Genomic DNA, 13,271 nt, shown 5'->3' on the forward strand with positions numbered 1-13,271 from the left:
GAGATTGGGCATCGGGCTTGCCAGACGACGTTGATGGCATTTCATCGTCTATGTCATGACTAGTGGCAGCAGCTTCAGCATTAGGAGGAAGTGGGTCTTGATCTTTCCCTACTTTATCCTCCAAATTTTGGTTTTCCATTATATGTAGCACAAGAGAGCGTACCCCTAAGCCACACACACTCGGCAAAGCCTTTAAAAATTATATGCGGCACAGGAGAGTAGCACTGGACTTATACTGCTGAATCAGTGAACTTTGTAATAGCAGTACCACTGGACTTATACACTGCTGAATCAGTGAAATTTGTAATAGCAGTACCACTGGACTTTTACTGCTGAATGTGTGAACTTGGTAATATTGCAGTACCAATGGGCTTATATACTGCTGGATTGGCTTTGCAAATTTGGTTATAATTATTTTTTTTGTAATTTTTTATTTTAATTTTTTTTATAACTTTTTTTTTATTTTTTAAAAACTTGGTAATAATGGGGAAATAACTATGCCCTTAGAAGCACAGAGCACAGGACACAGCACCACTGGACTGAACAGGACACAGCGCAGGACCCAGCAGCACTACTGAACTCAGCAGGACAGAGCACAGGACACAGCACCACTGGACTGAACAGGATACAGCACAGGACCCAGCAGCACCACTGAACTCAGAAGGACAGAGCACAGGACACAGCACCACTGGACTGATACTGCAGAATCTGTAAACTTTGTAATATTGCAGAACCACTGGACTTTTACTGCTGAATGTGTGAACTTGGTAATATTGCAGTACCAATGGGCTTATACTGCAGGATTGGTTGTGCAAATTTTGTTGTAATTAAAAAAAAAATGTAATTATTTTTTTGTATTTTTTTTAAATAACTTTTTTTTATTTTTTTAAACACTTTGGAATATTGGGGAAATAACTATGCCCTTAGAAGCACAGAGCACAGGACACAGCACCACTGGACTGAACAGGACACAGCACAGGACCCAGCAGCACCACTGACCTCAGAAGGACAGAGCACAGGACACAGCACCACTGGACTGAGCACAGCACAGCACAGCACAGCACAGAACTTAACTGAACAGCACAGAACTTAACTGAACAGCACGAGATATAGCAGGACAGAGGACCACCTAACACACCCTCCCTCTACCCTGATCAATGCCCGAGTGAAGATGGCGGCGACTAGCGGGGAATTTATAGGATCCGAGTATCGCGAGATCCGACAACGGGATTATGAGTCAGAGCCTCAGTTTCAGATTTGAATTTGGCGCCAATACCCGGATCTGTCTCGGATCCGACTCGGATCGGCAACGTTCGGGTGGGCTCGGATTTCATAAATCCGAGTGCGCTCATCTCTAAAGAAAACAATACATGTGATGCTTAAAAGTCCAGGTCTGTCATTTGAAGGCTTTCTTTGCAGCAAGGGCCATCACTAGAGCAAGAGATAGGTGCAGCAGATGGCATGCTTTTAGGAAATCCTTATCCCATTATTGGTGTACCTGGTGTGTGGTAGGAGAGTCCCCAGATTGTAAATGGGAAAGCTGGAGTAATAATTGTGGAAGTGGTCTGCAATATTTTGTGAGTCATAAAGTAGATGAGCTTCAGGCATCCTTTAATGAATACTTTATTTAGCATTTTCTTATATCTGAGATTTTGGGTTGGGATTGATTTTGCCTTATCACCCCTCTCAGAATAGCTTTGGCGTAGCCATTACAGAGTGTTAGCTGCTTTGAAAAACACTAAAAATACGATCCAGCGCTGAGACATCCGTAGTGTACACAATTGATACAATATGGCTGGAAAGATAAAACCAATAGAAAAAAATTACTTCTTGAATCCAATAAAATACAATAAGAACACACAAAGAAAACAAAATATGGAATGAGCCAAAAATATACAATGTCTTTATTAGGTGGTCAGTAGGTATAGCTGTAAAAGTCCCAGATATTATATAGGCAACATAGGGTAAGTTGCAGTTTATATACCCAATCATTCCAGTATGTAGATGGAAACAGTTCAGTTGTTATACTTGCTGTTGGCGCAAAGGTCACCGAAAAAGATGAACTGTTGGCTGGTAGGTTGATAGGTGAGAGGACACGCCCCTGATGGCTGTATCAGAAATCATAGTTGGCATGCGTTCCAGTCCGGAAAGCACACATCACTTCCTGTAGGCAGATGTAAGTCTGATCAAAGTGAAGGCGCGGTGAAGGCGGTACCCAGACGTGTTTCGTCACTGCTGTGGCTTTCTCAATGTGGATTGTATCGGTCCTGCTTGTATCAGTTTAAATAGCCCACAGGTTGATTGGCAGGTAGTGCTTCAGTAATGTGTCTATCATTCAAATCAGGAGACATTAGCTTTGTTGAACGGTCCTACAAAGATTGTATATGAATAAAATGACATAACATAATGTATACATAAAATTACCTGGCAAGAATTGACAGACAATATGACCGGTAGATGCTTGCGTGTATTACCAACAATGAAAATGTGATAAATCTAAATCTAAAATAATTATATGAATAAAAAGGGGAGGGTCATCTAACCCAAAAATTCTGCCTATTTAAAATTACAATGTAAGTATCACTCACAATGTTATGTTACTGTATAATATAATATGAACTGATGTTAAATGATGACCATGAATAGATGGATATGGACAGGGCCGTAAAGAGGAATTTGGGGCCCTGGTACAGCAACTTTCTGGGCTCCCTTCCACACACAGCAGGGGGTAAATGTATCAAGGTGCGATTTTGCAAATCCAGCGATTTTCTCGGGAGAGTTGGGGGGTCTCTAGGGGGGAGGGCTGCTCGTTTTTTTCAACGGACCCCACTCCCTAGGGAATCCAGCCCAGGGCTGAACAGTCTAGGGTTGGTTAGTCATTATGGCAGGGGGATCCCTGCCGTGTGTCCCACTGCTATAGTGCCGCCAACCCTGGCTGGTTTGCCTAGTGCTGGTAAAGTGAAAATCGGGGGGACCCCACACAAAATTTCACCCCGATTTTCACGGGACCAGCAGTAGTCAGGCAGCACTAGGGTTAAGCTGGAATAGAGGGGGGACCCCACGCGCTTTTTTTTATTTTTTATTTCTTCTATTCTTTACCATTTTGACATGTTAAGCTGTATGACAGGGCAGTGTAACAGTGATGTGTTTACAACTCGCTGCTACAACACAGGAGAGTTTGCCAAACACAGGAGAGTTAGCTAAACACGGGAGTGTTTACATCGCAGCAAGGGGTAAATGTATCATACCCCGGTTTTTTCAACTCGCCGGGAATCGGCGAGTTGACAGCTAAAATATAAAGCGGCGCTGGCTTGTAAAGGCAGCGCTTGCTTTCACAAGCCAGCGCCACTTTAAATTTTAGCTGTCAACTCGCCGATTCACGGCGAGTTGAAAAAACCGGGGTATGATACATTTACCCCCAAATCGCCAGAGATGACCAGCGATTTTGAAGATCAGTGTCAAAATTGCAGCTTGATACATTTCAGTTTTTTTTCACTAAAATCGCGGGTTAACACTCGCGATTTGCCGCGATTTTAACACGCTGTCAAAACCGGACCTTGATACATTTACCCCCAGAAGAAGGGATGCGCAACACCGTGCAGCGGCAGCACTGTCAAAAGGGGCATGGTCACATAGTGATTCGGGTGTGGTCAACATGGGCTATGGCTGCGCCTCTTTACACATCACATTATGAGGGGAATTCAATTAGCGCAATGTGTCTCTGGAACGTCCATGAGACACTTTGGGCGGAAATTTCTACTGTGATTGCCGACCATGTGTGCAGCACGATATCCACACTCCACATCACCGGCAATTGAATTCCCCATTATGTATTAAAATGGTGTTGCTCTCACCTACCTGTTATTGCAACTTTCACAACCTGGTACTGGATTCTTGTCTGGATCCTGGAATGCTGGGACCTGTTTGGAAAATGTACATGAAATGTGGAAAATAGTTAGTGAACACAGTACATAACACAGATCACGCTGTATATAATTATATAACAAGCAAAATATGTGTGATAAAAATAATCATAGATATCTATATGTTTGGAATAATGAAAAACAAGTGTAACTGTATAAGAGAAATGGCTGCCTCTAGGGGCTCTGCAACCCCATAGAAAGATAAATACACAATACATATTAAGAGGTGCTCAAAAACCCTTAAAAATAAACTCAATAATGATAGGAGAAAATTATATAAAACTTTAAACTCCAAACTAATTTATTCATAAGTAACATGGGGGAGATTCAATTGCAGACTATGTGGCACACGGACATTGCGCTGTGCACCTTCAATAAAAAATAATTTATATATATGTTTTTGAACGCCAATTAATTTTTAGACCCTCCAGACACAGCACAAGCCCCCCCATAAGACACAACCTTAGTTCCCCCCTCACACAGACTAACCCCCCAGATATAGCCTAACCCCCTCCCCCCAAGACACAGCCTAATCCCCCCCAGACACAGCTTATGTCTTGGGGGGCACAGCCTAAGTCCCCCCCTCCCCAAGACACAGCACAAGTCCCCCCCCTCCCCAAGACACAGCCTAAGCCCCCCCCCTCCCCAAGACACAGCCTAAGTCCCCCCTCCCCAAGACACAGCCTAAGTTCCCCCCTCCCCAAGACAAAGCCTAAGTTCCCCCCCCTCCCCAAGACACAGCCTAAGTTCCCCCCCTCCCCATGACACAGCCTAAGTTCCCCCCCCTCCCCAAGACACAGCCTAAGTTCTCCCCCCTCCCCAAGACAAAGCCTAAGTTCCCCCCCCTCCCCAAGACACAGCCTAAGTTCCCCCCCTCCCCAAGACACAGCCTAAGTTCCCCCCCTCCCCAAGACACAGCCTAAGTTCCCCCCCTCCCCAAGACACAGCCTAAGTTCCTAGCAGATACAGATAAGTGCCCCTCAGATACAGCATACGTTCCTAGCAGACACAGATAAGTCCCCCCCAGATACAGCATAAGTTCCTAGCAGACACAGATAAGTCCCCCCCAGATACAGCATAAGTTCCTAGCAGACACAGATAAGTCCCCCCCAGATACAGCATAAGTTCCTAGCGGACACAGATAAGTCCCCCCCAGATACACAACATAACACCCCAAGACACAGCATAACCCCCCAGGCACAGCATAACCCCTCCCCCCGACACAGCCTCATCCTCCCTGACACAGTGTGACTAGATCACATAAATAACTTATGGTATAAATTTATTTAAAGGAAATAGTACAGGGCACTTATTTATATAATTGCCAATGCACTTATTTCTGATATTGTGTATATTTTGATATAGGGAGAAAATTAGTTGTTTTTTTTTCATTTTAACTTTGCTAGAGGAAATGCATTATTTCTGATGTATATAACGGATACAATAAGCCTTTGTTTAGAATGTCTTTTGTATATCTTGGTGTAAGGATATGCCTTGTTTGGGGTTTGTAACTTTTCTTGGGGAATTCTTTTCTTTGGAGGAAATGTGCATTCTGCAACTGTTGGAAGAAAGCACCCATGCTAATCTCATGTTGATTAGACCTTTTGATGTGAGTGTCCAATACCCCTTAAGGGAAAGGAAGGGGTAACTAGACTTGCTGTCAGATGTCCACTGTGTCCAAGATAAGATGCAGGTTTTAGGATATCACAAATAAGTGTAAATATTGTTAGCTCTGCATTGCATGTAAATCCATGTTTGGGCAAACATTGCATTCTGATTCTAAAAATAGCCTGTGGGGCTGTGTCTAAAATGGTATAAAAAGAGAGTCCTTGTAAACTAAAATGTATCAATCTGATGTTCCATCTGACCTGACCACTGATACCTTTAATCAGTGGAACTGTCCTTGTCAGGACACTTGAGCAAAATAAACATCACTCTCTGCTTCAAGACCCTGCTTGACAACTTCTTCAATATTGCTGTAATCCTGTGACCTACAGATTAGACACAAAATCTAATCCGTCCCTGCTGTCTGAGGTTTGGACCCAGCTCTTCAGTACCACCGCTCTGCCCGCTACCCAGTAGCTCTAGCCAGTTTGATAGGCCAGGGGGGATCCATCCACAGCACCCTGATCCATAGTAAGCGGTCAGGAATATCAGCCCAAGTGTACCAGAACGGGGGTACACTAGAAGTGTCAGTTACCCAGAAGAAATGTGGTTCTGGGTGCCATAAAGGAGTCGGGAGGTGGCAGCAGGCTCCTCCTACTGCAGCAGGAGGGGCGTATTTGAAATAACGAAAGGGGATGGTGGCAAAGTAAGCCCAGCCAGTTCCCAGCAACAACATACAGGGTGGCATAGGTGGTCCATCCTGTCACAGATATTACTGCTGGCGAGCAGTGGGATAACCCCAAGCAGTTTTTGTGAACCAATCAGGACAGCCGAGGAATAACTGCAGCCAGGAGAACGCACAGGATGTCGGATTGATTACACCAACGTGTCCAGGGCGGACCTCGAGACTCTGTGCACACAGCCAAAGTCCCCCCTAACACAGCATAAACCCCCTGACACATACTTATCTAAGCTGTGCTGTGTTAGAGATGGACCTCCTTGCTCTGCCGGCTGCTCACACAATGTCCGGGGACTGGGAGCTGCTGACATCAGGAGTATATAGGTACAGGATGGTAGTGTTTCCAGCTTTTATTATCAAGATCACTTTTTATAAGTATACTTTTTAATCCACATTTTCGCTTTTTAAAATAAACTTCAATAAAGGTTATATTTTAACAAAAGGATGGTTCGAATACATATGTAGTAAAATAATTAATTATAGAGGATTCTGTGCACCTAAATAAAGAAACTTCTGTTCTTTCCTCTTCCTACCTAAGCTGCTGACATCTGTCAGCTCACTTCTTCACCCATAGGCCCCCTCCAAAAAAAAAATTACGGGTGAGCGCTCGCGTGCACCACTCGCTGGTGAACTTTTTATTTTTAAAGACTTACTTAAAAAAAATGATTACCTGACTGCGGTGCCTGGGCCCCGTTAATTTGTACCCGCACCACCCCCCTCTCGGTGCCCCTGGATATGGATGAATATAGCTAAATAAAATTGGAATTAGAATTAGAATAAGATCCCCTACAGATACTCTCAAAAAAAAGGGGGGAAAGAAAAAAATCATATATGATAGGTCTAGCCTTATTCAGATGGGCTGTAGAAGTGACCCTAAGTAAATATAAGGCATCATGACCATCCGCTATATATATATATATATATATATATATATATATATATATATAGATAGAGGATAACATTTTCAATTAATAAACCAATGGAGGGAGTAGAATGATGAGGGAGAAAATATAAAAAATAGTGTCATAGGGAAGATTGCTGACCAAAGCTTGAGGGAACAAATATGCGCCCATTATATGATAACATCCCTAATGGTATAACCTAGTAGTATACAGTACTAGGTATTCCCAAATCTCCCGGCTTTGGTACTTACCTAGCCCAGCCTGGTTTTGCTTCCAAGTTCTGATGGGTTTGGGCTTATTCCAGGTGGTATGACCGTAAACGTCAGGTTTGTATTTCAAAATCTATGTTAAGACCCCCTGGGGCCAGGGTCTTCAACTCATAGATCCACATGGTCTCAATGGTATTAATAGTTTTTATAAAATCTCCTCCCCTCCAATTTCTATTGACTTTTAGGATGACCAGGAACTGTAAAGATGATGGGTCTCTGATATGATGATGCTTGAAATGGTGTGATACACTATGTGTGTCTAGTCCATTCTTGATATTACGGATGTGCTTCCCTATCTGTTTTTTTAGGGGTCTGATCGTTCGACCCACATATTGCACGGACATCGTAGGATATAGATCACATTCTTAGTGTCACAAGTAAGAGTGCCTTTAATTGGGTAAATTTGTTGTGTTTGATAAGACTTGAACTCTGTAATAGATTTGGTGCTTTTACGGTTTGTGGATACACATCATGAACAACGGCCACAGTAGTAAAATCCAGTTCTTTCCTTCATCATGGTCAGTGTTGTCTGAATATTGGATCTAGGTTTAGTTTTAATGTGATTTGATTTTTTTAACCAGAATCTTTCTCAAGTCAGGTGCCTCCCTAAAGATGATACTGGGTAGTGAAGGCAAAATAGTTCTAAGGTCTTCATCCTGCAACATCTCCCAATTTTTCTGGATAATACTCCTGATTTGTTGCAGATTTATTATAATTTGTGATGAAGTAGGTTTTTGGACCGACTTCAGTGTCCATCGGTTTCTCCCTATATTCTAAGATATCTTGTCTATCTAATTGTTCAACTTCTGTATAAGCTGACTCCAAAGCAGCTTTCTGATAACATTTTTGTTCAAAATGTGACTTGAGGTGTTTGGTCTGTACTCTGTAGCTGTTTATATCTGAGCAAGTCCTTCTGATTCTAATGAACTGGCCTTTCGGAATATTCGACAATAAAAATAGTGAAACCTCAAGCGCTTATGGTGTTCTTACATAAGTGGTGAAAATAAATATAAAGATGAATAATACTTATATTCAATATAGTTCAGATTCTTCTTTGTATGATGTCACTCCCCACAGAGATGATCATGAAAAATAAAACACATAACAAAAACATAGCGTGATACTGTATGAATAAATAGTTCAAAATTAAAAACAAACAAACAAATGAACAACAATAATCTGATGAATCTTCCTGAATTTCTTCAGATGGTGCACTTACAAAAATAGAATTAAATATATGTATTAAAAATGTGTACTAAACTTCCTTCCAAATGACAAATGAGGCTGAATAGGACGAATGCACTTAAAGGGCGACAGGGTTTGTAGTAAGCTGAACAATTACCTGAAGGTGTTAACATGGGTTGGCCCGACCAATGTGTAATCCAGTGGGAGGGACCTTGATTGCTATAGGAGGCAGCACTTCCTGTTCTGCCCCATTCCACAGCACGAGATTGCAGAAGGAGGACCTGAGCCAGGAAACGGATAAGTACCCCTTGTTTTTCTGTGCATTTTGCCTGTTTCTTCTATACCTCTTTCTTTTGCTTTTCTTTCTCCTTATTTCCCTGTTTTCACCTTTTATTATTTCAGCCTCTCTCCGTTTCTCCCTCTATCCATTTTTCTCTTCAATCCTTCTCCCTTTATCTCCAGCCTGTTTCTCTCTCTTTCCCTCTCCACTTTTCTGTCTCCCTCCGTTTGTGTCTCCCTATCGTCCCCACTGCTCTTGCCATCATGCCCCGTCCTAGACACTCCTCCGCCCGCCCAGCATGCTATAGGTCCCCTTCCCCCCTCAGCTCCCAGCGCCATGTTGCTGCCAGCCCCTCCCCAGCCCTTCCCTCAGCGGATGTACAGGGATTTCTCCCTCAGCCCCAGCGTGGGTCCATGACTGGGACCCACGCTTCTGACACTGCCCCATCCTGATCAGCGGTCGGCGGGGTCGCTCTGCCCGGCCGGCGGAGGCATCTGGGTCGTGCATGCGCAGACCCAGGCCGCCATCCTGCTCCATAGTGCCATCGTTTGTGGTCAGCAGCGGGGGGGTGATTCCAGACAGCACCCCTGCGCCTCCCCCAGCTGCAGTTGTGCCCACCATAACGCAGGAGACCCGGGTGTTGCCATCTAGGGGCAATCTCACGGGGGATAGAGGGGTGACAACCAGCAACCCTCCAGGGGGGGAAAGGGGGACTAGCTTGGAGGCCTTTATTCAATACCCCATCACCCCACCCATCCTGGCCCGCAGAGGGGACAGACAGACGCATAACCCCCCTGCCCCTCACCAGTTGCATTTCCCGCCCAGACCCTTTTTACCCCATAGTGGCAGGGGTTCTCCTTGGGGGGCACATTATGGGGGGGCTCCTTTGTCTGACTGAGGCCCATTTAGACCTTACACACCGGGGACGGACAGGGTCCAGAGTTTCAGGCTGGGGCAAAGGCACGTGGGATCAGATAGGCCCACTAGTGGGTACCTGGAAGTTTTTGGGGACAGCCCTCTGGCGCCTGTGAGGCCCTCTCTTTCCCGCATGTTCTGCCAGCAACAGACGAGTGGACGTACAGGTCCCGGCGGGCCCCATCGCCGTCTGGAGCGTATGGCAGCACCAGTCATTTTAGGCCAGGTCCTACGCGAGATAATCTAGTATATGATTACCATCATTCCAGCGGCGGTAATACGTCCTAATGGTCCCCCCCCGTGGCGCACCCAGTCCAGACCAAGTGGGTTTTACGAAGAATCATACCAGGCCCCTTACGACGATGTCCCTCCTCAGCGTCGGGTCATATCGGGGGGGGGGGGGTTCCTATAGCCCGTCACCCCTTTTGCCTTCTAGATTAGATCCCTGCGGCCCAGCCTTGGGATCGGCGCGGCGACGACTGGACTACATTCCTAGATCTCAGCTTACTGCTCCACTTTGTGTTTCAGAACCTGCGGTCGCGAACCAGGAGATGAGGGCTGTCAGTGGAGGTCGTTCCGGGTCCGAGTCTCGAGACCAGAGGTCGGCAGGGATTCATGTGGAACCAATCCCGGGATGAACAGATGCCCAGCCGGGGTCAGCCAGTGTTGTGGAGGCATCAGTCGCGGCCGGGAATCCTGCTCCTCATGGGGAGTCCGTTTCTGGTACCACACACGATGTACAGTTGTTAGGGTCACCGGTTCTTTCCACGAGCAGTGGTTCCTCAGATTCGGGCGATAGGCCCAGAAAACTCATCAAGCTATTGGAAACGAAATTACTAGGTAAACGCAGCAAGCAGGCACCGCAGTCGGGGGGCGAAGACCGGACGGTGGCTAGGAGTGACTTAGGGCAGGTTGAAACCCTAGAGATAACCCACGGTATTAGGCCGAGTGTACGGGATAGAATTAGACACGGAAAGTACGTGGACATGTTCTCCCCGACAGGTGAGGGAAAGAAGGCGCTTGCCGCGGCTTGTGAAAGGTCCGGCATGGGGGAGGATAGGTTCAGATCGTTTACTAGATGGTCAAATTCCTTCTCTATTTTTGCTAATATTTATCTGGAAACTAGGCCCGGCGAGCAGGATGAGGTGTGGAGATATATGCACCTTATTAGCGGGATGGCGTTAAAAGATGGCCTCTCAATCTGGAGAGCATATGACGAGCTCCTCCGCAAGCGGATGAGCAGTCGCGAGAAGCTCCCGCTGGAGTCAAAAGACATCAACACCTGGCTGGAACTCATGAGACCGAGCAGTCAAGGGGCCGAGGGTTACACGGGCAGGAGGTTTCAAGGGCCGGGGAGGGTACAAGCAACCCTCCCCACAAAAGGTCGATGTTTTGATTTCAACGCAGGCGCCTGCCAGCGAGGCACATCATGCCGATTTAAACACAATTGCATGGCATGCGGAGGTCAGCATCCAGCCACCGAATGTGCAAAGGCCCGACGGAGTGGGGGTAGCGGAAGAGGTGCAAACCCAGCTGTGCCGAGTCAAGGGTCCATCGCCAATTAATTTGGCTGAACTGGACAAATGGCTCGCTTGGTTCCCAGATAGAGACACCGCTGCTTTCATACATGACGGTTTTCATATAGGTTTTAAATTACCAGTGCAGGGCAGCATTTCTACGGCGACGCCGATCAGTTTGAAATCGACGCTCGCTCTCCCGGAAGTCCTAGACGCTAAAATCACGAAGGAGGTTGGTCTGGGTCGCGATTTTAGTGAAAAAAAACTGAAATGTATCAAGCTGCGATTTTGACACTGATCTTCAAAATCGCTGGTCATCTCTGGCGATTTGCTGCGATGTAAACACTCCCGTGTTTAGCTAACTCTTCTGTGTTTGGCAAACTCTCCTGTGTTGTAGCAGCGAGTTGTCAAACACATCGCCCTTACACTGCCCTGTCATACTCGGCAGCTGTAAAAATGGGAAAGAATAGAAGAAAGTTAAAAAATAAAAAAAAAAGCGCGTGGGGTCCCCCCTCTATTCCAGCTTAACCCTAATACTGCCTAACTACTGCTGGTCCCGTGAAAATCGAGGGAAAATTTTGTGTGGGGTCCCCCCCGATTTTCACTTTACCAGCACTAGGCAAACCAGCCAGGGTTGGAGGCACTATAGCAGTGGGACACACGGCAGGGGTCCCCCTGCAATAATGACTAACCAACCCTAGACTGTTCAGCCCTGGGCTGGATTCCCTAGGTAGTGGGGTCCATTGAAAAAACGAGCAGCCCTCCCCCTAGAGACCCCCCAGCCCAGTGCTGATAGCACTAGGGCTCTTCCTACTACCCCTGGGCTGTGGGTAGTAGGGTAATACCGGCGATAAAGTGTAAAAATAACAAACGGATGCCATTTCTTTTGTGGAACTACAAGTCCCAGCCAGCCAGGTTGCCCAAAATAGTGTGGCCATGCTGCTGCTTGTATAACTACAAGCACCAAGCATACCCACGGCAGCCAGGGCATGTTGGCACTTGGAGAACCACAAGTGCCAACATGCCCTGACATCCATGGCTGGCTGGGACCTGTAGTTCCACAAAAAAATGTTAAAAAAAAACACAACACCCTGGTAATTACCACATACATTTAATAAAAATAAAAAACCCACAGCAAACACAGTAACCACCCTCATTTACACCACATATATTTATTAAAAATAATAAACCCCAAATACTCACCAAAGATGTCTTCTTTCTGTACCAAATTGTCCTTGCTTGCCCCAGTCCCACAGTATTTGTACCATCCAAAAGTTTGGGCTTGAAAAATCTCTTCTTGCCTTCGCCCAAAAGGGGCCCCTTGTTGATTGTAGTCTTCTTTGCTTTGGCCAAGAAGGCCCCATATTTGTACATCCCACGAATCTTTAGACTTGCTTGCAGAAAAACAAAAAAGGCTGGAGCCGCCGCAATCACCTCCTACCTAGTAGGACGTCCGTCACGCAATGAACGTACGTTCATTGCGCAAGGTCTATGTACTGTATTAAGTGATTTTCCCACGCTATTGGGGAAATCACCTAATACTGTAAATAGAACTTACGCAAGTAGCATAGTTCATTCAAATTTCCCCCCGATTTTCACGGGACCAGCAGTAGTCAGGCAGCACTAGGGTTAAGCTGGAATAGAGGGGGGGACCCCACGCTTTTTTTTTAAACTTTCTTCTATTATTTACCATTTTTACACTGCTAGGGCAGTGTAACAGTGATGTGTTTATACAACACGCTGCTATCAAGCAGCGTGTTGTATCTGGCGTGTTTTCCAGCAAACTCTCCTGAGTTTGCTTACTCGCTGTTTCATACATTTGAGAGTTGTATAGCTGTAGTGGCAAACAGTCGGGAGTTTGATCTCCGCCGATTTTGCAAATAGCGATTTTGACAGAAGCACAACTCTTTTGCCTGAAATTTCAGCTTCATACATC

The 13,271-nt window shown here is 45.7% G+C and overlaps 1 pseudogene; it reads right to left on the reverse strand.

The window, feature by feature from the left end:
* Positions 1-7,373: 7,373 nt before the first annotated feature.
* On the reverse strand, positions 7,374-7,490 carry LOC142159617 (5S ribosomal RNA; annotated as a pseudogene).
* Between the last annotated feature and the right edge of the window lie 5,781 nt (positions 7,491-13,271).

This window comes from Mixophyes fleayi, chromosome 5 (genome assembly GCF_038048845.1).
Source record: "Mixophyes fleayi isolate aMixFle1 chromosome 5, aMixFle1.hap1, whole genome shotgun sequence".
NCBI classification, from domain to species: Eukaryota; Metazoa; Chordata; class Amphibia; order Anura; family Limnodynastidae; genus Mixophyes; species Mixophyes fleayi.